This window comes from Balaenoptera physalus, assembly GCF_965194825.1.
Source record: "Balaenoptera physalus genome assembly, chromosome: 6".
Classification (NCBI taxonomy): Eukaryota; Metazoa; Chordata; class Mammalia; order Artiodactyla; family Balaenopteridae; genus Balaenoptera; species Balaenoptera physalus.
The window spans coordinates 95,250,733-95,276,585 of record NC_138885.1 but is presented as its reverse complement, the minus strand read 5'-3'; the positions used below and the strand labels follow the sequence as shown (position 1 = coordinate 95,276,585).

General features: G+C 37.3%; 1 protein-coding gene and 1 long non-coding RNA gene across 6 annotated transcripts in view; one reads left to right on the top strand and one right to left on the bottom strand.

The window, feature by feature from the left end:
* Positions 1-25,853, bottom strand: part of PARD3B (par-3 family cell polarity regulator beta) — a 1,041,978-nt gene that overhangs the window by 647,600 nt on the left and 368,525 nt on the right. The window lies entirely within an intron of this gene.
* Positions 9-25,853, top strand: part of LOC309663441 — a 43,217-nt gene continuing 17,372 nt past the window's right edge. The window contains exon 1 of the long non-coding RNA XR_014265277.1: positions 9-25,842. This is a non-coding gene — a long non-coding RNA (uncharacterized lncRNA). The remainder of the gene's footprint in view (positions 25,843-25,853) is intronic.

Here is a 25,853-nt window from a genome sequence, read left to right as displayed (position 1 = left end):
CTACAAACAAATCCAACAGCACTAATTACTTTGTAGAACATGCATATCACATGGACCCTGTATCTAGCTGAATGTGACCTTCATTTGGTTTTTAAAAAAATGACATCTTAAAACTGAAAACTTTCATGTTACTGTATCACAACTCTTAATTCAATATTATGCCTAAAAGTGCCATGGCCAGGAAATAATTAATGGTTTGTTTGTATATTCCTGAAATAGAGATCCAATTTTGGCTAACCCTCTGGAAGGAATGAAATGGCCACCTCCTCCCCTCACCACCTTTTCTCATATGCCTAAAAGGACTTCAGTATCTCTTTCATTCAAGAGTGTTGCCAAACATGAAAGTTGAATATGCAGGATTTGAACAATAGACTTACACAGTAGAAGAGGACATTCCAGTTTTAGAGAGGTAAAGACGATAAAATCCCTAACTGTAATTGCCTTTCAGACACAATCATAATAAGTAGAACCATACATACATGTGTATATTTACACACAATCTGTGTTTATCTTGTACACATAGATATCCCATTTGTATTCATGCCTGTAATTTCGTTATTTTCCTTCATGACTAACTCCATGTTGATTGGTTTAAGTCCAAAGACACTAAACCTCAGAACTTTTAATTATTCCCATCTTCATCTCAATTTTATTTCATATGATAACGATGCTTCTCGTCATTAATATAAAAACGTTTGTCCATCTCCAAGTCATTTTTCTTAAAATAGGGGCAACATATAATAAAATAATCAAGTAATTGGGCAAACACTGCTGTATAAATGGCAGAGGCAGCCCCGCTGAATTTGCGTTTTTGGCCAGCAGACAGCATCACGATAGGAACTTCCAATGGTTCTCATCAGCTGATGCAGCAAAGTCCAAATATGAGCGCAGTAGGCAGCTCAGGGATGTTACTGTCAATCCAATAAAGTGCAGTGTGTGCAAATTTAGAAAACTGCTAGTAAAGTTTCAGATATTTTCATTCATTAAATAAAACAAACCTACTTATCATTCAAACATTTATTTAGGAAAGGCACTCAAAGCCCCATTCATAGGGGAACCTTGTTGACAGTAGTATTAATAACACGGGTGCAGGGTTAACCAATCAAAACATCATAAATTCCAAGTTCAGTCTTTCAAAAGAAATGAATACAATTAGGGGTATGCAAATTGGCTATTCAAAAATAACCTTCATAATTGACTACTCATTTCCAGTATGGAGACTTCTTTAATTGGAAAATCCAACAATCCTCTCACCATGGAAAGAAATGCTACTCCCAAGGCATTATTTTTAATTCTTGAAATTGAGCACATACATTTTCTATTTTTAATTGGTAGCACTGATGAACCGATTTGAGATAAGACTTAAATGGATTAATAATGAAAGATTATTCTAGTATAAAAATAATCAGGAGAACTATATCTTTCTAATCATCTGGCCAAAATGAAGAGTTTAACACTTTAAATCCTGAAAAGGAAAACAAAATCAACTTTTAAAATGTGATAGAAGTGTTATTTTCATCACTATTCCTGTGACATAATTTCAGTTTTACATATTGGTGAATTCTAACACATGATTGTAACATTTATTTTAATATACTAATCAACAAGGCAAAGTGGCTTATTATACTGGTACTACAAACAGTTTTGTGTAAGTTTTCCCTCTTGCTACATCTTTAAGTCTTAGTATATCCTATGTGCCTGAAATAATGGCGAAAAGAGAAAAAGAATATCACTCAGAAGTATAATACAAAAGCTTAAAATTGATAGCTCATAAATAAATCATTATCTATGGCTCTTATGTAACCTCCTCTCCTTAAAATACTTCACTGTTTTCCATACTATTAGTATATTCACACAAGGTCAGAGCATATGCAGTAACAATGTTATACATATTTATCTAATGGGAACACAGGGTAGTCAGAGAGTTTGTTTCCCAAAGTGACAGACTAAACAGTAATTTGTACTAGAATCTAGTCCAATCCAGGGATTCAGACCATACTGTAACCATTTTCCAAAAAGAGCACTGTGAAAAGAGAGGCTATATTACGGAATGTTTACAGTTTGTCCAGGAGGCTGTTATGCCCTAAAGAATGCGTATTCTACTCTTTGGAGATACAGGCAAATACACAACTTTCTCAAAGATGACAGTGAGACCTGGAGGCTCCCCAAATCTCATCACCTCTTTGATTAATTAATTGCTTAGTCTGTCTCCCAATCTCATGATTGACAGGAATTATCTCCGCAGAGCCTACTCTGGATGTCTGGATGAATGGGTGGAATAAAGTCTCTACTCCTGGAAAGAAGAGAATCAGCTCCTGAATCTGTGGCATCCAGACAAAGCCACTGGTACCACAGGTGCTGGCTGATAAGAGACTCTTCATCCAGTCTTCATCTCAACATCTACAATATATCCAGACTTACACTTGCGTCAACACTGATAATTAATTTAAACCCTATGTTGTAGGTCTCTGTTAGCTGGATTACTTGATTCATCAGAGCACCTACATTACTGGTGACACAGTTCCTGGTGGAGAGTGTTACAGAGATATGTAATTAACATAAACCACTGTTCTAAACCCTCAGCAGAAGGCAGACTGATTTCCAAAGTGTCCAGTGTATGAAAATGGCCTTACTCCACCTTTAAACCCATTTAAAATTACCTTTCCCACAGCGATGAGTTGAACGTTTAAAAAAAAAAAATTTATATCTTTATAAAAAATTTTCTGTTAAGGTTCCATTTAGACTAAACTTCTGTGGCATGTGGGAGATTTTCCACTGACACCTTAGGGACTGCAGTAACCTCAACTTTATGCAAAATGCAAATAGGCAATATTTGATTTGGATGCCTTCCTCTTCTGCTGCCCTATCCATCTTCTGGTGCCCCTTCTGTTCTCCTTATGTGTTGCCAGTATTTTCATGTCACCCAGTACAGCAGTGACATTTTCCTAAGACCACATGATCCAAAATGATCTGTTCAAACAGACTTTACTTCCAATCAAAACTCCCATCCCCACAGATCTCTATCAGCATTTAGGCATCTAATCCCCACATACACACAGGTAGGTCAGTTTACAAATATGCTATTCACTTGCTCATCAAAAAACCGAAACCAAAAACAAAACAACCTTCTCAAGACTCACCCCTACTGATACCACCCCATTTCCCACCTTCCATCTAAAGCCAAATTTGAAAGCTCTCCATAGAACAGTTTCCAATCCCCATCCTCCTATTCTTTCCTGAGGCCCCTCTAGCCAGGCTCTCACCCCTCCCTTCCACTGAAACCGCCCTTATCAAGACCAAAAACAATCTCCACAGTGCTAAATTCAAAGTCGCGTCTCTGGCTTGATTTTAGGGCACAGTTGATCACTGCTTCCTCCTTAAATGGTTTTCTTCACTTACCTTCCAGAACACCACATTCTCTCAGTTTTGTCCTCAAATCCCTGGCCCCTCCATTAAGTTTCCTTTCACTTATCTCTACAAATGTTAAAGTGAATACCTCTAAATTTGTGTTGTGATTGAATTTGTCTCATGGCAAAGATATAAGTATATGCTAATAGATTCCACATTTCAATCTCCAACCCAGAGCTTCTTCCTGAAATCCAGGCTCATATGGTCAATTGCCTAACCTAACGTGTCAGAAACTGAAAAACTGATCTTCCAAAGCTCTTTCCATAATCTTTTTACATCCCTAATTAATGGCAATCCATCCTTCTAGTTGCTCAGCCCAAAAGACTTATAGTAATCCTCAATCCCTCTTTCCTTCCCTTTCTCCCCATCTCTCATACACCGCACACACATCCAATTGGTCAATAAATGTCAAAATACAACCAGAGCTTGACCACTTCTTACCCCCTCCAGTGTCACCTCTTTGGACCCAACTACTATAGCCTCTCCCATGGGTTACTGCAAGGGCTTTGTGACTGGGTTCCTTGTTTCCACCCATGCTCCCCTTCAATCCACTTTCAACACAGCAGCCAGTGTGATCTTGCTGAAACCTAAGGCGGATCACCTCTCTCCTCTGATCAGAACCCTGTAATACCTTTCCACCTCACTGAGAATAAAGCCCAAGTCCTTGCAATGCCCTGTATGGTAATGGGTTCCCAGTGAAGGTTCCGACCTCACGTCCTGAAGATTCTCTCCCTTGTTCTCAGGATTCTATCCAGCTATGCTATCTTCTTTGTCCCTCTCTGTCTTTACATTTGCTGTTCTCTCTGCCTGACGCAGTCTTCCACCAGATACCTGCATGGCTTGCTCCTCGATCCCTCACATTTTTATCAAGTGCCAGGCTTTCACTGGCCGCACTATCTCAATTGAAATGCCGCCTCTCCCCCTGCCCCCACTTGTCATACTCCCTTCATTTTTCTTTATAGTATTTGTCACCACTCAATGCTATGTTTTTTTCTTATTTGTCTTATTTATTTGCCTGTCCTCCCTGTAAAACTCCCTAGGAAAGTATACTAGAGTATAAGCTCCAAGAAGACAATGATTTTTGTCAATTTTGTTGTTTGCTGTATCCCTAGAACAGTGAATTAGACATGGTAGGCACCCAACATATATTTGTTGAAATAAAACGGGTGAAAAGAGGCAAAAAAGGATATGAAACCTAATATAGCAATGAAAGATAGCTAGATTTTTCATGTGTTTTTAAAACAGTAAAACTAATTTTTTAAATGAATGAGTATAAATGACCAATATAAACCTATAAGACACTCAATACATCATCATCATTATTATTGTTGCTTCCGTTTTGTTATTATGGGGGGAGAAGTTCCTCACTTTCTATTCAACACCGGGGGCGGGGGAGGGGGGAGCGGAAATGGCTTCTGCTCTTGAGATGGAGATTATGTGTTTTTTTTTTCTTTTCAGGCTCATTTTTGAAAGGGACAATCTGCTGATTTGGTTTCTGAAGGAGTGGAAGAGTTGAACTAGGGTGGATGGTGGATGGAGAGATAGGAAGGGTTAGCAGTTTGGTCCCAGACACCCCCTTGCTTGCTTTCTTCCAATCGGCCACTTTGATGTACCTGATGTGAAGCTTCTGGATGTGTCCCCAGTGGAAGCACAGCTTGAATTGACATGCCATAAACTCAAAATTGAAGCGTTCAGCTTTTATTTTACAAATTCATGTCAATTTTACATTTTACCAGCTTCCCATGCTTGATTTAACATGAAAAGATTTTCTCTTTAACTGTCAGTAAAATTAAGGCAATGACCTCATGTGTTTTGTACCACTATTTGAGAGGTCAAGGTGGAGTGTATTTCTCAGGAAAATACCTACTTCCTAAAAAGAACTGAGGAAAACACAAGAAAACAGGTACATTAATGTGGTATGTACAAATTATTTTCAATAACTATATCTCGATTGTCGATGCTGATGGTGTTTCCAATTCAAAGATCCGGCGTTAGTTTGGTCACTACAAGTACCCCCTGACTACTCCTTCCCCAGGGGGTATTAGGAAGGAACATCTGAAATTATTTAGAATTTACCTAGAAAATATATTATGCAAAAGCTTTATTTTAAAGAATAGTTCAATCTTTTTTTTCGTATTTACCTTGTAAAGGTCAAAATAATGTACAAGTCAACGACCACCACCTCAAAGATCAAAAAGAAATAAAAGAGCTTTGGATAATTTACAAAATCCATAACCCGGAATAACAGACTTGATCAAAAGAGCCACGTGCGCTTCACAATTTCACATCATCAATATCTCTTCAAGGACTCAGACCTATTTTTTATAGTCAAACAAGGCAAAGGTGTGAGTGTGTGTGCATGGGTGTGTGCTGGGGGTGAGTGGGGTGGAGGCAGAATATTAATGTCGTTGATAATATTCCTAACATGCCTAAATGCTTAGCACAGAGCCTGGTACACAACGGAAGGGTAAACGTTAATTCCTTTTCCTCCCATAGCTAGCATTCCCTGGCTCCCGGACTGAGTCCCACTTGACTTGTTTATCCCTATTCTGTTTTTACTTTGTTGCTTCTCTTTAATCTCTTCATCACAGGATTGACAGAGGAACAGAGAAAGTACCAAGATCAAACACATCAAATAGGTAATTTTTGTTTTTCTCTTTTCCTTGCTCTTCATCACACAAGAACACACAACCTCCAGACATGCAGTGCCGTTCTTCCACCTAGCAATACGTGGTTTGTGCTGTCTGTTCTATTTTTACCATAACTCGAAGCAATATAGCAATGCCTTTACTTTCTATCCTGACAAGTAAATATTTTAATAATAAGTGCCACCAAGTACATTTATTGTAGAGTCCCTCAATATTCAAGATGTGGTTTGCTCCGTCGTCAGCCTGTAGCATTCTGTCACTTTTACAGCCTGAGTTTTTATAATCTGATGCTATTATCTTTAGTCTACATAGAGAATAAAAAAGAATGATCCAAATGCTCACAGAACATAATAAACTGTATTTGTAAAAGTATCTTTTTGGGATTAGCAATTACACTGAGAAATATGTGGCTCCATTTTTATTACATGTCAAGTGAACTAACTTACTACTAAGAAAGGCTTATTTGCCATATTTATTTTTTTACTGTTTCATACATATTCCATGTTAGCAACAACTATCAAGTAGAATTAAAAGACAAAGAAAAAAAACAGTATCCTACAAAATGAAATTGGAATCATTCATCTCAAATCTTAATAAACACAATTAAATCTAAGTAAGACTGTGAAATTACAACAATTTCACAAGTAGAGAAAGCACATTATCACCTTTGGGAAGAGAGTGAAACACTGCAGAATTTCATTTAAATGTATGCATCTGTTTGTAACTAAATAACAATTGGCTATTGAGCTAGTTTTATGCCCCTTTAAACAAAGGTTTGAAAATGGACCCTTTTCCTTCAAAAGATTTTGACAGCCAGCTAAAAACATTTAATCTGGATTTTAAAAATTAGCAGGCTCACATTAGCATCTTCATCAGATGCTACCATCAGATCTAGCAGCCTCAGAACAAGTATGTAACAGCTCTGATTCTCAGAAACTGCAATCGACATTCACTAAATGAGATAAAACCAATTTTCATTTCCTCTCCAAACTGAAAATCGGTAACAGGGACCTTTACAAACTTTACAGCTTTAAGCTGCATTCTAAAGAAAATAACATGATTTATTCAATTGTACTAAGAACCCCTTTTATCCTTATCACTTTTTAAAGAGGCAGATGCCTAAATTGTCCCATAATAACAAAAAAAATATGCCTATTAAAAAAACACCCATATTTCAGCCAAAAATACATTTGCTTCCTCTAATTATGTAGTAAGTTATACTGAATCATATTTTTCTTTTGACTACCTTGAATTAAAATTTCAAAGATGATGTGTTACCACTTGACAAACTTAAGAGAATCTCGAGTTTGTTTTGCTGCATTCTTTACTTTCCTTAGTAATAATAGCTCACCATTCATAACACAACATTCACAACTCATTATCTAATACACACAGAGGAAGCCTGAGGAGCCCTTTCCTCTGTGCCCTTCACTTTCCACAGCAGCGGCTGGGCAAAGGGTCTCAATGAAGGTCCGCTGGCAGCCACCAAACCCTAATCCTAGGGCACCTGGGGGCAGCTATAGGAAAAGTAAACAGGTACAGAAACCGGGAGAAAGTTTTAAGAATCATCAGGATAACACAAATGTCAGAAATATAAAAAATTCAGTATACTCATCAGTAATATTTCCACTGTCTCTGAATTACACATATTAAAAATAATATACCCACAGGAAAGCAGAAGATACTTGGGTTAAACTGGCTGGGAAATTTTCAGGGATGAGGTCAATCCACTGGGTGGCTTTCCTTGCCATTTACCCAGTATATCAGTAGATGGTTCCTTGATTTTATCCAATCCCAAGGGCTCTGAAAGTCTTGGGAGAGTGTACAGTATTAGAAATGAAGATACAAGTTAGATTGTTTTACAATACATGGACACATACACACACGAATGACTTTTTCTTCAAGTTATTCTTATCGAAATCATGCCCACCTAATCTGCATTTTTGAAAGACTATTCAATTTGAAACAAGTATATCTGACACCAGAAAACATAAAATAGCATATGGGAAAATAATTTTGTAAATTATAAAGCATATATACATTTACGATGATGTAACATTGACCCTGAATATTATTTCACTGGCTTAGTTTCATTTTCCCTACAAATTCTATTCTCTGACCAAACCAAAGCTATAACTGTCTCAGAAATACAGTTTGGCAATCTCTTAGCCGAGGCCCAGTGCTACCACAGCCATCAGAGGTATGTCAATAGATCCTTGAAGGCAGTAACTTGCTGTAATATAAGAGTGATTTCTCCCTGCAGGAATTATCCCATTACAACGAAACGCCACACTACCTCTGGCCAGGTCCTCACATATCTACCGCCAGAGCCCCAATCCACTTCTGGGTCCTGACATTTACCCATAACACTACTGCTAGAGTGGTCTTCCATCACACAGATCTGGCATGGTCTTGCTCTAGCTTAAAACTCTTCATTATCTATTATGGCTTTCAAAATGAAGTTCCAGCCTCCCAGATGAGGCTCTCCACCATACTCTGTGGTGTTTCCACAATAACCTGTCCAGGTCTCTGTCATCACTGGTCACACAGCACAAAGATCACTGATTTATTTGCCTCTGTCTAAAAGTAAACTGTAAGCTACTTGAAACCATGGGTCACATAATTTAAAAATATATTTAACAAATATTTTAGAGCCCTGATTATGCACTCGGCACTGTTCAAAGTGCTTACATATATGATTTAAGAGTCACAAGAAACCCTATGAGAAAAGCACCATTATTCCCTTTCTAAAGATGGGAGAACTAAAGTACAATTGACTTGATATTCCAAGCTCCTAGTATGGTACTTGGCAGGTAGAAGGGGGTCAGGTAAACGAGTGATTGGAGTTCTCTGCTATATCCGAGAGGAAGAGCAAAGCCTCTTTTATATGGATGTCTACACTTTTATGTGGATACCACCTGTGTCCTAATTTTCCATGCACATAGGAATAAAGGTAACCTTCATTACCAGGCATGCTCCTGTACAGGACAAAATAGCTTCTGCCCATCCTTGAGGTTCAATCCAGAACTGCATCTTACAATTTGTACACCTAAAATCCACTTAGTACATTATAATCCCAATCTTGTTTCCTGGTGGACTACATTTACGTATTTGATTTTCTTCCAGAGGAAACCTTTTAAAATTTTAAAACAAATTTGCACATTAACATACCTAGTTTTGAAACAAACACAACTGTACAGTGTTCTCCGTTACATCTGACTGTTAGAAGAACCCTGCTTATTTTGCGCTAATGACTGCCATCCAGGGTGTATTGCTTAATTTTGTGGATTAATGAGTAAGCAATCAAATGTGATTTTGAGTCATGAATATAACAAACATACTATTCATTTATTTTGACAAGTATTTTAATTTATGAGACTTGGCTACAAATAGAGCAGTCTATTTCATAAAAGAAAAAAAAAAAGAAACCTTTCTGCTTTTAAGATAACGCAACAGCTCTCAGAGAATAAATCTTCATGGAGAATAATGACAAAGCCACCAACTTCTAAAGACAAATAAAGAATTGATAGGTTGATAGAAAAAACAATGAGACCTTACTATATCACTAAAATTTTCAAACAAAGAATGTCTTTTGCATGCACTTGAGCTATATGCAACATCTTTAGGGGTTGCAAGCCATACAGAACATTCTAAATAAACTAAGTCAGTGCTGGCCTGAGGCAGGTATCCCCTAGCCTGTCACCCTGGTAGCCTCAAACACAAGTTTCAGCAGCTTCACATGTCCCTGAGGTGGCCTCATACTCCTGGTCTGAGAACCCCGAAAGCCAGGTAAATGAATGTACTACAATTATGAGCAAGGTCACAACTCCCTGAAAATTAGTCAGTGATTAATTGGTGCTACATTTCATCAGGCTAGGGAAGGAACAGACTCTTTAGCACGGACACATTTAGCAAATTGGTCTGAGCACCGGCTGATTGACCTCATGACAGGTCCAATGATGTTCTACCTTCTCTGGGATTTCAAGATAAGACGAGCAACTGGTGGAGACGACAGAAAGGTCAGCATGCAGCCTGATTGAGGGATGAGGAAGCACTCCCCTTAAACATTCCATTTAGACTCAGATCCTCCTTGTCAAGGATGACAAGGCTTCAAAGCCGATATTTAAAAAAGATTAGCACTGCAATAGCAGGTGGGTTTAGCTCCTGAACGCCTTCCGTCTGAGTGGTAGAGCTAACCTTTTCCTTTGGCTTCTAATTGCTCTACATCTCCTTAACTCCTGATAATGTGGCCAACCCTGCTGGGACGGGTGTTGACTTTGGGAGCCTCTAAATGTCAGGATTTGTAATTATGATCGTGGGTATATTATACTCACATAGAATGATGCCTCACTAATTGGGGCCTGAAGACGAAGCCTGGGGTCCTTGCTCCTTGCTCACAGTCACAGGACGTGACTCCGGGGAGCAGCTGCATCCTAGGTCTTGTCTTTCATTGTAGAAAGATGATCTTTGCGAGTCAGTTGTAAATTTTTAACTTCAGTGCAAAAGGCCTTTCTAAAACATCTAAAACATATTCCGTAGGCATAAAAAGTACAATTGCTAAATCAAAAATTAAAACATATTGAGCCTGCTTACGGCAAAAATAGGATGCGAGCTTTGAAATGAGGACTGGTCCCAAAAATCCACGTTGCTATAACCAACTGCAATAATTGCATTTCGAAAGCCAGTCTTCGGTCCGATATTCCCAAACCCAAAGGACTCTTTTACACTTTGCTGCTTTAGTTTTTCATGTTTTCCAGGAAAAAAGAAAAGTATGGGGCAAGAAGGTGTGGGGATCACAAACTCCACCAGTTCCCTCCAGCCAACTGTGTATGTGGTGTGTGCCTGTATCTTGGGGATGGCGAAGGGAGGGAATATGAACAAAACTTCAAAGGATGCTGTTAAAGACTTCTGAAAACACAGAAAAGAAGACACACAAGGATCAGCTCAAATCGCAGAAAACTACTATTACAGTATTGGTGCTTTTCCTCCAGTCTTCTTTTTTAAGTATATATATATATATACCTTAACACTACATGAGCCATATGACATAGCACACAATTTCGTTTTCTGATATTTTCACTTAGGTTTTTCTTGTGAGCAATTTTCTCTAATTTTAGTTTGCAAAAAAATGAAGAAAATTCATGACTGAATAATATTTCATAACACAATTAGCCATATCATAATTTAGCTTATTCTGCCATTCTGGATGCATGAAAATATAAATTATCTTTGTACAGTACTGTCATTTTCTCAGTCATTGATGATGTTGCAGACAAAATTACATCCTCCTGTTTAAAGTCAATTTTTTGATTATTAGTGTTATTGAAAATAATTTTATAAGCTATTTTTGTTTCTTCAATAATGGATTGTCTGTTCATACCCTTTGCCTTTCTTTTCATTTTGCTTCTACTGTTTCTCATCAACATAAATAAGCTATTCAAGTAATTTTGTCTTTTTTATCTTTGCAAATTTATTTTTTGCCAATTTACCTTTCAATTTTGTTTATGATGTAATTTTTTTCACTGCATGGTATTCTATTCACTTAAAACCCTCTTTTAAATATTCAAAGGTCCCTTGTAAAGAGGTACTCACCTGGAACCAGTAATACTTTATGATGGACAAGTAGTAAAACAATGTTGGTTTCATTTAATTTACTACTTTGATAGTCCCTTAAGAGAGAGCAGGTGGGAAATGTTTTGATTGATGGGACTGGTTTTTAAATCATCATTCATATTCTAAACAAATACAGATGGACAAAAGCTATTACAATAAAGAAATCACAAAAAAAATTTTAATATTTCAATGATTTTATAATCTAAATGTCTGTCGTTATTTTCTGCAAATTCTTTATGTTGAAATTCCACACATTTAATCCAGTATTAAAATGTAAAAAATATATATTAACAAAATTTGTTTAAAAAATTTTTATGTACTTTAAGACTAAGATTCCCTTATTTTTTTGTCCCCCAGACAAGAGAAATTTTTATTGTATCTTTTAACATTTCTTCTATATCACCTACTATCCAGCCATCAATCATGTTTGTTGCTTTCCTGTAAAATGCCTCCCTGTCCCTCGTTTTGCCAAGGATTAAAAACTCTAGAAAGGACCTATTTACAGTCATGTGTAAAAAAAAAAAAAAAAAGTATGTATGTATGTCTTTAACTCTCACCCAAGTCTTCTTTTCATTGTTCATTTAAAAGCATAATTGTCACAGGTCAGCTGACATTGCCCTAGTGACTACTGGGTTGCTAGCCACATTTCTCTATCTTACCAACATACTCTCTGTTATATTCTATCATCCAATCTGCTCTGCCAGTTAATCCCATCTTCAAGTAAATTTCAAGCTTAATGACATTTATTTCATCTACAACACGGAAGTAACATATGGGGCACTTCTTAAAGAGTCAGGAAACAAAAATTCTCTCAGAGATAATCTATTAAATAAATATGTAAAGGTCTGTTTATAAATACACAAAATCAACTTAAAGATATATACCCAGGACAACTTTAATTCACTATATAAATAAGCTAAAGAAGTAGTATGTCAATATGATAGTAATAGAGGTCAGGAAAATGGTGTCAGAGGCGAATGTGCCGGCAGCATCATTTTAAGTATTATCGAGTTGAAGGGATCCACTGGATTAAGGAAAAAAACTTACAGTCCCATTCATAGGGATACCTTTATTGTGAAATGGGTAAGACATGGGGATTACAGTGTGGTATCATTAAACTCATGAATCTGGGACCAAGTACATAACTTCTGCGGCCAAGTGCAAAATGAAAGTGTGGAGCCCTTGTTCAAAAAATTTAAAGAATTACAAGATGGCAATAAACATGGGGCCCTGAGCAACTACACAGGTCACATACCCATAAAGTTGGCCCTGCTTGAATCGTGTGCCTTTCTAAACTCATTCTGGTTTCATTTTCCCCAAGTAATCTGACTGTGATTTGATATCCCACATTATTCCCTCAACAGGTAGAATATATGCTGGCTAGTGGATTTGCAATGTCTAGTCCCCTTGGCAATTATTACACACCTGTTTATAGTCCTGGTGAACTTTACTAGCTGGAGTCAGAATCCTTGAGTCAAATCAATCCAGAGCAGTGAGAAGGCATAGTTTATAGAACTACAGTGCTTGGGCCCTGTGTTGTGGTGGGGTGGGAGCTGGAGGGACGCTCACGTACATGTTTCTGGTGAGACCTCGTCTATAAGCTCCCTATTCTTCAAAGAGTCTTCCATTTGAACTACTAGCTCATATTTATTCACTGAAAATGCAATACTGGCTTAGAAGATAGCTTAAATCAAAGGGAAATGCTGGAATGTTTTTTCATTTAAATGCAAAAGAACACTATAATTACATAATGTGATAAATATCACTACAATGGCAATCATATTACAATACATAAATGTATCCAAGTAACATTCTGTATATATTCCTTTCCTAGAATCCATAGTAGTTGGAAACCTAAACTCTGGAGCCAGACTGTGTGAGTTCAAATCCTGACTCAACCACTTTCTAAACGTAGGGAAGTTATGTAGCTTCTCTGAGCCTCAACCATTCTGTCTACCTATACAATAAGGAGAAGGATAGCAGCTAACATCTATTGAGCACTTATCATGTTTAAACACAGAGTATCAGACTGTATTATCTCACGTATTCTTCATACCACCCCTAGAGGTAGTTACCATTAATTTCTTCAAAATTGGGGATACTGAAAGGTTAGATGGATTACATGGCCAGTAAGTGATAAAGCCAGAATCAGAAGCCAGTTAAACTTCAGCACCTCCTCATTATTCTGAGCCTACCTTTCGAATTGTTGTATTACATGAGATACAACTTACCGGAGTGCCTAGCCATGAAAAATAAAGTGTTCCTTTAATGCTAGGCCCTAGCTATTATTATAATTATCATTATCATTATTTTTATTATTGATCAAAAGCCCTATTCATCCTTTAAGACCCAACTCAATTTGTATCCTGGATAATATCTAGTATCTAGACATTAAGTGTGTATCTAATGTAAGAATATACCTTACTATAGTCTACTTAAAAATGCACAAAGTCAATTTAAAGAGACCAATTCCCACCCCAGAGCAATATTGGACTGAATATTTGACTAATAAGATAGACTTGATTTATAATACTTTAATAGACTAACATCTAAAAAATGTGACATTTTCTTCAACACAATATATATTTATTAAATAAAAAGATATATAATGTTATTAGTAGGTATATCACCATGTCAAGTGATAAGTATCAAATGAAAAATTAAAAGAGGATTAAAAGATGAGGATTGGGAAGTTACTAATTATAGCATAATATCTATCTTACATTTTGTACCTAGTTTCTACTCATAGGGTATTGACATTAGGATTAGGAAAAATAATTCCCATCCATAGAAATATAACCTACTTTGCTAACAAAACATAACTCCAAATATAAACTGCTTGCAAAAACTGTATTTCATAATAGCATCTTTGGATGAAATGGAATGAAGACGCTGCCTTCTGTTACTATCGTTTCACACAAGTTTCATGACTGGAAATGCTGTACAGCATTTCTCAGAAAGTACTCTAGAAAGCCTGTACAGTTAATCAACTTTAGTTTAGAAAGACTCCATTCTTATAATTTATTTTGTTTTTATAGAAAAAAAGACTTGGAAAGGTTCCTGTGAGACATGGAAAAATACCAAGATCTGTCAAGGATAAACATGTTTTCCTCCCCAAAGCCCTTAAAGTCAGTGGAAAATGGTTTCCAATAATGAATCACCAAAAGAAAAAGCCCTATTTTTATTGGACTAAAATTCATAATTTCTATGAAACAAGAAGATAAATGGAATGTGGAAGCAAGCAACCAATGGAGAATGCCTGATACTGCACTTAGAAAACCCCATGACATAAATACTGGAGTACTGGGTCAGAGTCTGGGGAGACGACAGCATCCTTTTTTTTTTTTTTTTGCGCTTTTTTTTTTTTTTTTTTTTTTAATGTTCATGTTCAGCCCCTGTGTGCTGGGGAAAAATTATTTTAAATGTGTCTATAACTGAGAGCTTTTTGGCAAAGGTGAGCCCATTTATCTAGGCAAATCCAAACGGAAGTCTAAAGTAAGCACATGATATAACATGCAAATCATCCTCAACTAATGTAGCTAAACTTGACAAATGTGAGTCAAATATCACACATCTCTAACAGTCTTGCTTCTAACTCAAAGGGCAAAAACATCATTTATATGTAGCTGCCAAATACTATATTCTCTCTAATTTAATAAGCAGGAACCGTTTTCCCTACCATTGAAAATTTATGTTTGTCTTTGGATGGGTTCGGCTGCCTTTTTCAATCTAGTGGTCTGTGACCATGGAGGGCTTTAGCCAAAGAGAAAATGACTCCATAAATCCACAGAAGCTGTCTTGCTTTAAATTATAGTTTGAAAGCTTCCAGAGTATATGAAAAGACTTTGAACAAGAAAAATCAACATACACCAACACATATGTATTGAAAGTTATCCTATTTCACAACAGGAAGCATTCCTCGAACTTTAGAAAGCATGCATCCATACAGTAAGATATAGACTTGTCAACATCTCTAGAGACTTGCTACCTAATTATCAAGACATTTGGTCATCTGACATCATGAAGCACGTGAGTATACGTAGTACTTTTTTGATACAAAACTATGATTAGGATATTTCTGCTCTTGATAGTTCACAAAACAATAGACCTATTCATTATAATGTCACTGGAAAGCAGATTATGTTGCTTCAGAGGATGGCATGCCACTTTTCTTTAGAATTCCTGTTAGACCTCTTTAAATCAGCAAAGGTGTCACTTCATAACCTCTCAAACTTAACTGGCTGGTAAAACACAGGAAAAGAATCTTGAGATTACAGATTAGCCATCTATTCTAATAAAATACCTGAGTTCTGGAAAAATTAATTTCTAAAGTCCTGTAGCTAGTTAATGGCTAAACAAGGGGAAAAAATTAGTCAAAAGCTAATTTGAAGTTACAACGTTAAAAATTTTGCATACTGTTAAACTAGGTTTTGAGTTTTCCTATGCACCACAGTTTCCACCATTCTGGCTTGGTGTATACTCAACATATTCCATTTATTACTAGTTTGCCTAGCTCCTAAAATCATTAAATTTGAGACTCTTGTCTTATGTCTGACTAGAATATATATGTTTTTTTCACTCTATACTTCTTCCATGATTAAAATGCAAGTATCAAATGGGACTATACTTTAAACTTCTTGCAAAGACCGTGATTTCATTATCCTTTGAAAAATACGTGATGCTTTTCATATACAGAATTGCTTCCTTAAGTCAACTGTTTGGCAACACTGGTAAAATACATATGCAGAACACGGCCTCTGTGATGGCCAATTTTATGTAATAACTTGACTGGGCCATGGGGCACCGAGGTATTTGGTTAAACATTATTTCCGGGTGTGTTTGTGAAAGTGTTTCTGGATGAGATTAACACTGGAATCAGTAGACTGAGTAAAGCAGATTGCCCTCCCTAATGTGGGTGGGCCTCATCTAATCTGTTGAAGTCCTTAATAGAATTAAAAAGACTGAGTAAGAAAGAATCTCTCCTGCCTGTTTGAGCTTGGATGTTGGTCTTTCCTGCCCTTCAGACTTGGACTGAAACATCTGCTCTCTTTGGGTCTTGAGCCTGCCAGCTTTCAGACTGGGATTTATACCATTGGCTCTCCTGATTCTTAGGTCTTGGAACTTGGGCTGGAAATACACATTGGCTCTCCTAAGTCTAGAGCTGGCCGACTGAAGATCTTGGGACCTCTCAGCCTCTGTTGTCATGTGAACCAACTCCTTATAACATACACATACACACACACCCTACTGGTTCTGTCCCTCTGGAGAACCCTGACTAATACAGCTTCCTCACCCAGAGGTCAAGCACTGGCAAAAATCAATGTTTTTAGAACGAAGCCTAAGACCCAGAAGCAAAAAAGCCTTCTCAGTGTTCTTTACAATGATGCACAGCTTTTAAAATGATCAATTATGGCATCTCCAGGCTAGAGTTGATTAATAGAAAAAAAAATTGGAAGAAATATTATAGAAGACCTCCTGTATTCAAAACAGAGAAAGCTGAGCTCAAAGGAAACAGAGCAATACTCAAAAGCAGACATAGAAGTGAAGTGTTCATCCTAGCCATAACCGTGCCTCAGTGAGTTAAGGAAAGGTTACGTTTGGTTCGGTAGAGCAGAATAAAAACCTAAGTAGAGTGTTTCTGTTCCTACCTTCAAGGAACGTTTTCTGAGTACCTATAACATGCCAATTATTGTGTTACAAAATGGAGGATACATCCCTCCTCTCAAGAACCTATTAATTTAGTAGTAGGAGGGGCAGATGGACATGAAAGTCAATATAAACACTGACATGTGACGAAATAGCTGAATGAGCCAAATGCCTTGGCAGGAAGAGAGGCGGAAGATTCTTTCTCTGTATGTTTGCTGGGAAGCTGTTAAAGAAGGTATAGAGGGGAGATGACATTTAAGCTGGGCCTTAATTAGCATGATTTCACAGGATGGCAGAATTGGGAAGCCCTTCAAGGCAGAGGGAACAACACACACAAAGGCCCGGGAGGAGGAAATGCAAATTCACTATTTGCGAAATGCCAACCAACTAGTTTGATGTGTTTGGAGTGCAGGCCCCTGGTGGCTGAGAGGAAAAGAAATAGAAGAACAAAGGCTGGACTTAAAGGTTAGAGACAGGAAATGAAGGACCTTGAATGTCTTGTCCACAGATACGTTTCCTAAAATTTGTACTAGGTTTTATGACTTTATAATATCTGCCTGTGCTTGTTAGACCTTCAGTGCTAGCAACGACTCTATGAAGAAGGCCGCCTTAAATCTTCTGGGGAATAAGATTAAACAGATAACACTCTGCAAAAGTGGCATCCTGTGTGCACACCTCCTTCACACATAGTTTGGATGCTTGATAAATACACAGTCTGGGTACTTGAATTCTGAGTAACCTGACGTATGCAGTTGAAGAGTTACTCCCCATGGACTGCATGTGTGAGTTAGATGGTGTGAGTGAGAGAAAGATGGTTGAGGAAGGGGGAGGAAGACAGGTAGGTAGTCTTAATTAGGTGATGTCAGGTATAAGAACATCATTCTATCAGCAACTGAAAAAGCAGACCTTTTCAAAATACAGCTTTTCTACGTTTAAGAAGCTCACTATTATTTTTAATTGAAAAATAACTAAGTATGAACTATCAACATTCAACATTTGGATTATAAAAAGATAAAATTATGAAATAGCTGATTATGATGGGGAGGTGAGCCAGGTACTTCGCCTTGACTGCCTGCCTGAAGAACACGGGGCTACATGTGAGTCCTTCCCTCAAAGAGTAGGTTCACAAAGGGATGGAGGTAGCCACGCCGCTTTCTGCCAGTGCAAAGCCAGCAAGGGCAAGCTGGCGGCTGGCAGCTTGACGGATGGCTGTTTACTACAGGGCACACCTCCTCGCCCTCTCAGGTATCCTAGAGGGAGCCGGGGGACAGAAGCCAGTGATGGGAGACTCCCAAGAGTCCTGTCTTCCCCTGCACAGTGCAGCTCTCTCTCGTCCTCAGAGGTCGTCACGGAGCCCCCAGCCATCGGAGCTGCCTCACTTCAGAGGACCGCTTGCAAAAAGGCATCCTGCTTTCTCATTTCTCCAATTACATTACCTTCCAGGGCTAACTCTTTAAAAAGTCAGTTGGCTTCACTCTTATTGTTGGTTGTTTTAGTGATTTCACTTTGAATGCGTGTCAGTTGCTTCATTCTTTCTGTGTGTTTAGATTATCTTCTACTGTCTCACTTTTTTCTTTCTTTCTTTTTTTTTTTTTTTTTAAATCTTGGTTTATAAAGTATTTGCATTACTCTTAGCTTAGTTTCCTTTAGGCGATGTAATGTTAAATGTGTAACTTCCTTTTCTACTTTTACTAGCTTATTGCTAGCATTCTTTTTAAAGTTCCCTTTACTATTTTACTCTTCAGCTTCAATTCTGTAATGTTTTCCCTGTGAAATCTTAATTTCTGGCATTATATTTAACTTTCATGTCAGTACTCTTCACTTACCAATTGCAGATAGGAAGGACAGTGTAGGGATGGCAACAGAGAAGAGAACATTCTCTCAGACAAGATGGATTTTCTCCCTACTTGCCCAAAGCAGTCTCTTCTACTCCCCTTATTTGATCCCTCAAACACTTCTATTAATATGGAGTCCAATAAAATAAAATACATTCCAAATTGGGTACCTGAAGAAACATTAGTGCTTGTTTTCTCACGGCACAAATCATTTACCTCCACCGTCAGCAGTCAGTAGGATGTAAAAACCGGGCACATGTCACCACTGGGGAAGGAGCAGTGTTAGACCAGAGCATCCCACTGGTGAAAGGACACTAAATCAACTCCCTAGGTTAACTCTGGTACCACTGACAGTTCCAAGAGAGAAGACAAAATCAAGAGCTCATGGCAGCATCTTGGATTCTCTTGTGTAGCCGCCTGCCTGCCTCTACCCTGTAACTTTCTCCTCACTGGTCACAGGAAGGTCCACTGGGGTGGATCACATATGGGGTCTCTCAAGCCACCTTCCTTTTGGGAGAGAAACTGTTTGGATCTGTGATGATCTCCAAACAAATGTGTTTATTTACAAAAAAAAAAAGTCAAAGATAATTTTTAAATTTAAAAGAGGTACATTTACACAAAATGTAAATTTTCTTAATCTTTTCTTTAACAAAAAGACAATAAACTTAAGATTGCAAAGAAGTTAAATTCATTGTGTAAAAAGAAGTTTGGAGATTTTTCCATGTATTTTTCTACATATATTTTCCAAATATTTGTGCCGGTCTCAAATGTCATTACCACAGATCATGGGAAATTGGACACAGAAGATTGTTCCTAACAGCAGTCACTGGTGACCAGCACAATGTTTGTATGACCACTTGTCTTAGGTGTTTTGTCTTGTTTTTTTTCAATATTGACCTTTAAAAAAGAAAATTAAAGCTCTGTTAAGATGTCTAAGTCTGCGGAAACAGAAGAGGGCTTTTCTCCCACTCTGCTCCTCTCCAGAACAACTTCAATAAAATTCAGAATTCAGAAATGTTTCAAATGTTCTCAAAAAGGCTATGATCCCTCGGAGTCCTATCAATAAATCAGTTCACAGAATCTGGTAAGGTTTATTTATCTGACTGGAACTAAGGAATTTGTACTAAATCACTACATTTTTTGAAATACTGGTTCTCAAATGAAATATCAAAACAGAGAGAGAAAGAAAAAAATATTCTGACCTGACATCTTAATGCAGCGTTACTATAAAAACAGGGAAAAGAAAAGTTACATTTCCAGAGATGGCCAATTTTAACTGCAACCAACAGCAAAAAAATCCTTTCATTTTAGTAATTGGTTTGTAACACGTATCCTGCTTTGCTTATTATATCCTACAGAAGACCGATTTACGTATTAAAAAATCCAACTTAGTCCAGCTGTACAAAATGGTAAGTACAACATAACTACAACTCAGATTTTTTCATTTCAGATTTGAACGTTACCTGAAATAAACATCAAAAAATCTAAACAGCGGAACATTCCTTGAATCAAAATTATATAAAACCGACATAGATACACATTTAGGAATGGCTATGTTCAAGTTCTGTATTGTACTTCCCTTTAGACCAAACAGTCCAGTAGCTCCGCTTGACATTTAGAACATATACAAGGGTATATTTCTTTTAAAATATATACTCAGAATGTTGAAATAATGAGAGTTCTAAAAAGCAAGTGAAATTCAGTTTATAAAAACCCAAATTATCCCTTTACCACTCTGCACTCTCTGCTCATCATGTACAGCATTTAAAAATGCCATCAAAGGGAAAATAAATCTTTCAGGAAAATTTCCTTTAAATGGAACCAAAGGTTAAAAGACCCCACATTGGAAATCCTGCAGCACAAAGGACGCCAATATTACCTTGAGCAATTTACAATGAGCTTTAATTTACGCATTTAGAAAACCTGATTTCCATAGGAAAGGTGCAGAAGTAATAAATCTTGTCCTGCTAGAAGTCTAAGAGGGGAAAGCAAAACAAAATTTCACCAGCTTTTGTTCATTAACTCTTTCATGTCACTGATAGCTATGTTGTTAGATATGTTTTCAGGGCATTAATTACCATCCTAATAGATTATAGCCTTAGAACTTCCAAGACAGAGCGATTTCATCCATTTAGCAATGGAACAAAGCCTGAAAAATATTTTGCGTTCTTTGAAATGTATGATATTGAAGTCTTTTTCATGCATACAACTGGATGAATTTTATTGTTAACTCCTATAAAACAGAACATTGTATATAGCTCTCAAGGTTATGACATAAAACAAAAATGTCATGGCTAAAGCTGGCCATGGAAATAAATACTTAACAAACCCCAACATTTATCAGTGATGAAGACGTTAGTTTTCAACTCTGCCATGCTAATTGAATAGGACATATGACACTGAGCATCTGCTACTCAATCAACTAACTTTGAGATGATTAATTTGTTTGCAACACACCTTTCATAGCTCTTCCACTCTTCCTTGCACTATAGTTATTTTTTCTCTGTGCTCCTAATAAATTATAAACAACTTAAGGCTGGGGTCACTCTCTTATCGATACTAGTGGTCCTGCAAAAATTGAGGCCCACACTTTGAATGTAGCAGCTACTCCCAGCACATGTGTTGTTGTTACTGGGACATCAACTGCTCATTCTCAGCAACTCAGGCCTAATGTCCAGTTTCCAAACTGTACTCAAAACCACGGGGACAACAGACCCACCCGTGGAACTGTCCCACCCGTTTATGTCTATAGCCAGGGAACTGTTCCCAAGCTCCTAAGTGGTACCTTCAATGAGGTGTACTCATTACTTTCCCTACATATCACAGAATTGCCTCACTATAATTTTATTTGTGTGATATTCACATATATGAATGATGCAACCAATTCTAGACACAAAATTTGTAGATAAAACAAATGAGTGGAAAAGCACTCAAGTTACATAACTAAAAAAAATTAAACCAACTGTACTTTTGCAGTCACTTAACTATCACTCTGCAACCTGGAGACCCCAGTATGTCTGAGAGAACTGTCACTGCTTTTTTCTTTTAATTTTTCTTTTATATTGGAGTATAGTTGATTAACAATGTTGTGTTAGTTTCAGTGCACAGCAAAGTGATTCTGTTATACATATACAAGTATCTATTCTTTTTCAAATTCTTTTCCCATTTAGGTTATTGCAGAATATTGAGCAGAGTTCCCTGTGCTATGTGGCAGGTCCTTGTTGGTTATCTATTTTACATATAGCAGTGTGTACATGTGTCACTACTTTTTGATTTGACGTTTTAACTCCTGGATCACAATCATGCCACTAGGACAGTATCACACTTAAGGTGGAAACGAGGGACTGTATTTTAGATGAAGATGAAATGTGTTTGAGAAAAGAGCCAGAGTTCTTTGTCCTACAACTCGCCTGATGATTAAGCTGTACAAGTCACTAACACTTCTGAACTCCTTTCCATAAGCATAAATCTTCCTACATTACCTTCTGAGGATATTATAATATGAATAAAAAACACCCAAAGTGCCTGGTAAGCTCCCCACAGAGCATGATACGCTCGCCTATGAATATTTTTCTAAAAGGATAAGTGTAAAAGCAATGCTTGTCTTTCCTATTTCAGGAGAAAAAAATTATAATACTTCAACTTACAAATTTGTTTCTAAGGTAAAATAGCAGGCACGCTATTATCAGGAGATAATGCCAGAAAACCACAGGGATAATGATAAATTTATGTACATTTGGGGGCAGTCAATGGCCTGAGAAAAACATGCCGACTGAGAAAGCATGGCGTGAAAATAAATAGGAAACAGCTTTTATTATAAATTTCTGATAAGTGATGAAGTTTCGCTGAAGAAATAAATACTTTATCAATGATTTACAATAAACTACAAGGCCCTGCTTGTAAAACTCACTTAAATTGTAGATACAGAAAATACTGGCATTATAATACCTCTTTTCATTTCCTAAGCATAGTGTAAGTACCTCATTACACAATGTGTATATTAAGGGCCTTTAAGTGATAAAGTACTATTAGAATGCAATATTCTTTGCCTCAGATTTCAGCGGCTTTTTGAGTGACAAATATAATGATGAGATCTTGTTATAAAATAGATTATTTTAATTTATGAAATGATGTACATATCACAAGGGTTAATTTTTAAATATCAGAGTAGAACATGACATTTATTTTTACAGCATAATCTCTTGATTACTCTGTTACTTTGTTGGTTTATTTAAGCATAGACATACTGAATAAAAGACTTCTGTAACATATTGTCCTAAATTTACCACTTGCCTTCTACTGATCTGTTCTACAGTTCAACACTTCCTCTGAAGGACAACGCCACCCCTTTTGGAAACAATATATCATCCATTTTTCATTTTATTTGGGTTAATGGGGGTTATAACTAATTTGGCCGGGCCTTATTCACACATTATGGACCATGTATGAGCTCTCTGTATGAAGGCACTGTGCTAGGCAGTGGGTATACCCACTGGTCAATAGACATCATCTTTGCCTTTCTGTTGCTTATGATCGGGCCCAGCGGTTCTCAACCCTGGTTGCACATTAGAATCATGTGAAGAATGTTTGAAATATACTGATCATCAGCTGCCAGCCTCTGCTTCAATTTGTCTAGGATGACATCTGAGCAATGGCACGTTTTAAACTTTCCCCCCAGGATACTTCATGCACAGCCATGGTTGAGAAGCACTAGTCTAGCGAACGAGAGAGGCATGAGATAAAAATATAATTATAAAATTTTATAAGTTCTGCAAAGGAAACACGTAAGGAGTTATGAGATTGATTAACAAGACTGAGGAGCTGGGGGAATTAGTCAAGAAAGGCCTCTCTGAAGCAGGGATATTTAAACTGAGAGCTAACAGATGATGGGGGGTTGGAAAAGCAAGAGTGTGCTAGGGGGAGAATTCCAGGCAGAGGAAATAGCATGTGCAATAGCCCTTAGGACAAGAGAGGTCTTGGCATGTAGGAAAAGCAGTGACAAAGTCAGTGCCGCTGGAATGCAGTAAACAAGAGGAAAATGGTGCAGAAAGTGGCTGGAGAGGCCTGGCCTTCCTGGCCCACGGGAGACTCGATAAAAGACTGTGGATTTCATTCTAAGTGCAGGGAAAGCTCTTTGATGTGTTACTGTTTTGCTGAAAAGTGACATTCAGATTAAAGGGAGAGCACGATGATTTATTTAATATTTCTAAGTTAAAAGTTTATTTTAAAAAAATCTAGATATCCAGACAGACAGACAGAAAATGAACAAGACTCTAAAAGGTATCAGGCATCATTTTCACCTTCTCCTGGCAGACAGCAATGATAACTGCAGATATAAAACCTGAGGGCTAGCCCGGGACTCACACACGGAGTTTTTCTCATGTGTCTCTATTACAAGAATTTCTCCACCTTTTCTAATTTTGACTTCAACATAGAATTTTTTAAGCTACCTTTGCAATGGGGCAGATTCCATAAATGGAAGTCTCTTAAAATTGAAACTGTTCTATTTTATAATTACAAAGGATAACTAGAATTTAAATATTTGGGGACCCAGGATTTTAAATTTGTGAAACTGCCTATATACTCAGAGTCATGAAAACAAATAAAGGGACAATTAACAGACACAGGCCGAGCACACTGTTACAGCTGGTAACAGCTAAAGGGAAGGCACGTGTACCATTGGCTAAGGAAGAATCTGCTGGTCCCACAGCAGCTCTGCAGCCAGACTGACACATACTTATCAGGAAGGCATATTCAGGAAGTGACAATGATGGTGTATTTCAAGAATCAAGGTCTAGAAGCATTCATACCTAACTTTTTGTTAATAACATCTTGGGCAATGGCACTGAAAAGCTTACACAGTCTTCTATGAAGCTAGTTAATCCTGGGGTATCCCAACACACGGCAGAATGTCACACACCAGCAACCACCGCCAAGAGCTAAACAATCATTAAGTTAACAAAGAAGAAAATGCAAATGCACATTTGCAGTCTCTCGAAAAACGAGATCCAAGAAACTACAGTCAAGTACCAGTCAAGGATCCTGAGGCCTGCTGAATGGATGGGGAAGGGCAACAGTGATGAAAATATATCTGTTTATAAAAATAAAAGAGGTGGTAAAGAGTCAGCATGTGGAAAAAGTCAAAAGGGGGGAAAACAGCAAATTTTAAAAATTAAATACGTTCAGTGAAGAGTCAGGCAAGCAAGTCAGTCTCTCTTTACCCTGGTCCTGATATCATCTGTGGCAGTGGTTCCCTTTACACACCAAAAAGGTATTGGGGACCCCAGAGAGTTTTAGTTTACATGACCTTGTGCAAGTTATACTTAAGCACTGTGTGTGTTCACTTCCTTGTCTGTAAATTGGTGATAATATCACCTAATCCTTTTGACCACTCATGACTGAATGTAATTATTATTATAATACCTATCGTCTTTTAAGTGCAAAATACATATTAGCTATTATTTTTACTTACAAATAACCTACCTTTCTCAGACACTAAATTCCTGTGTTTTTTCATCAGTTTCTGTACTTTTCACTCTTTCTTTGATCTATCAAACTATATGTATACCCAATATGACAGTTTTAAAGAGTCACCACTGTAACCTATTTACCTCTCTGATAAGGCCTCATGTCACTATTTAAATGAAACATATGTATATCCCCTAAACTCACACCAAAGCAAAGAGTAAACAGTTTATGTCAG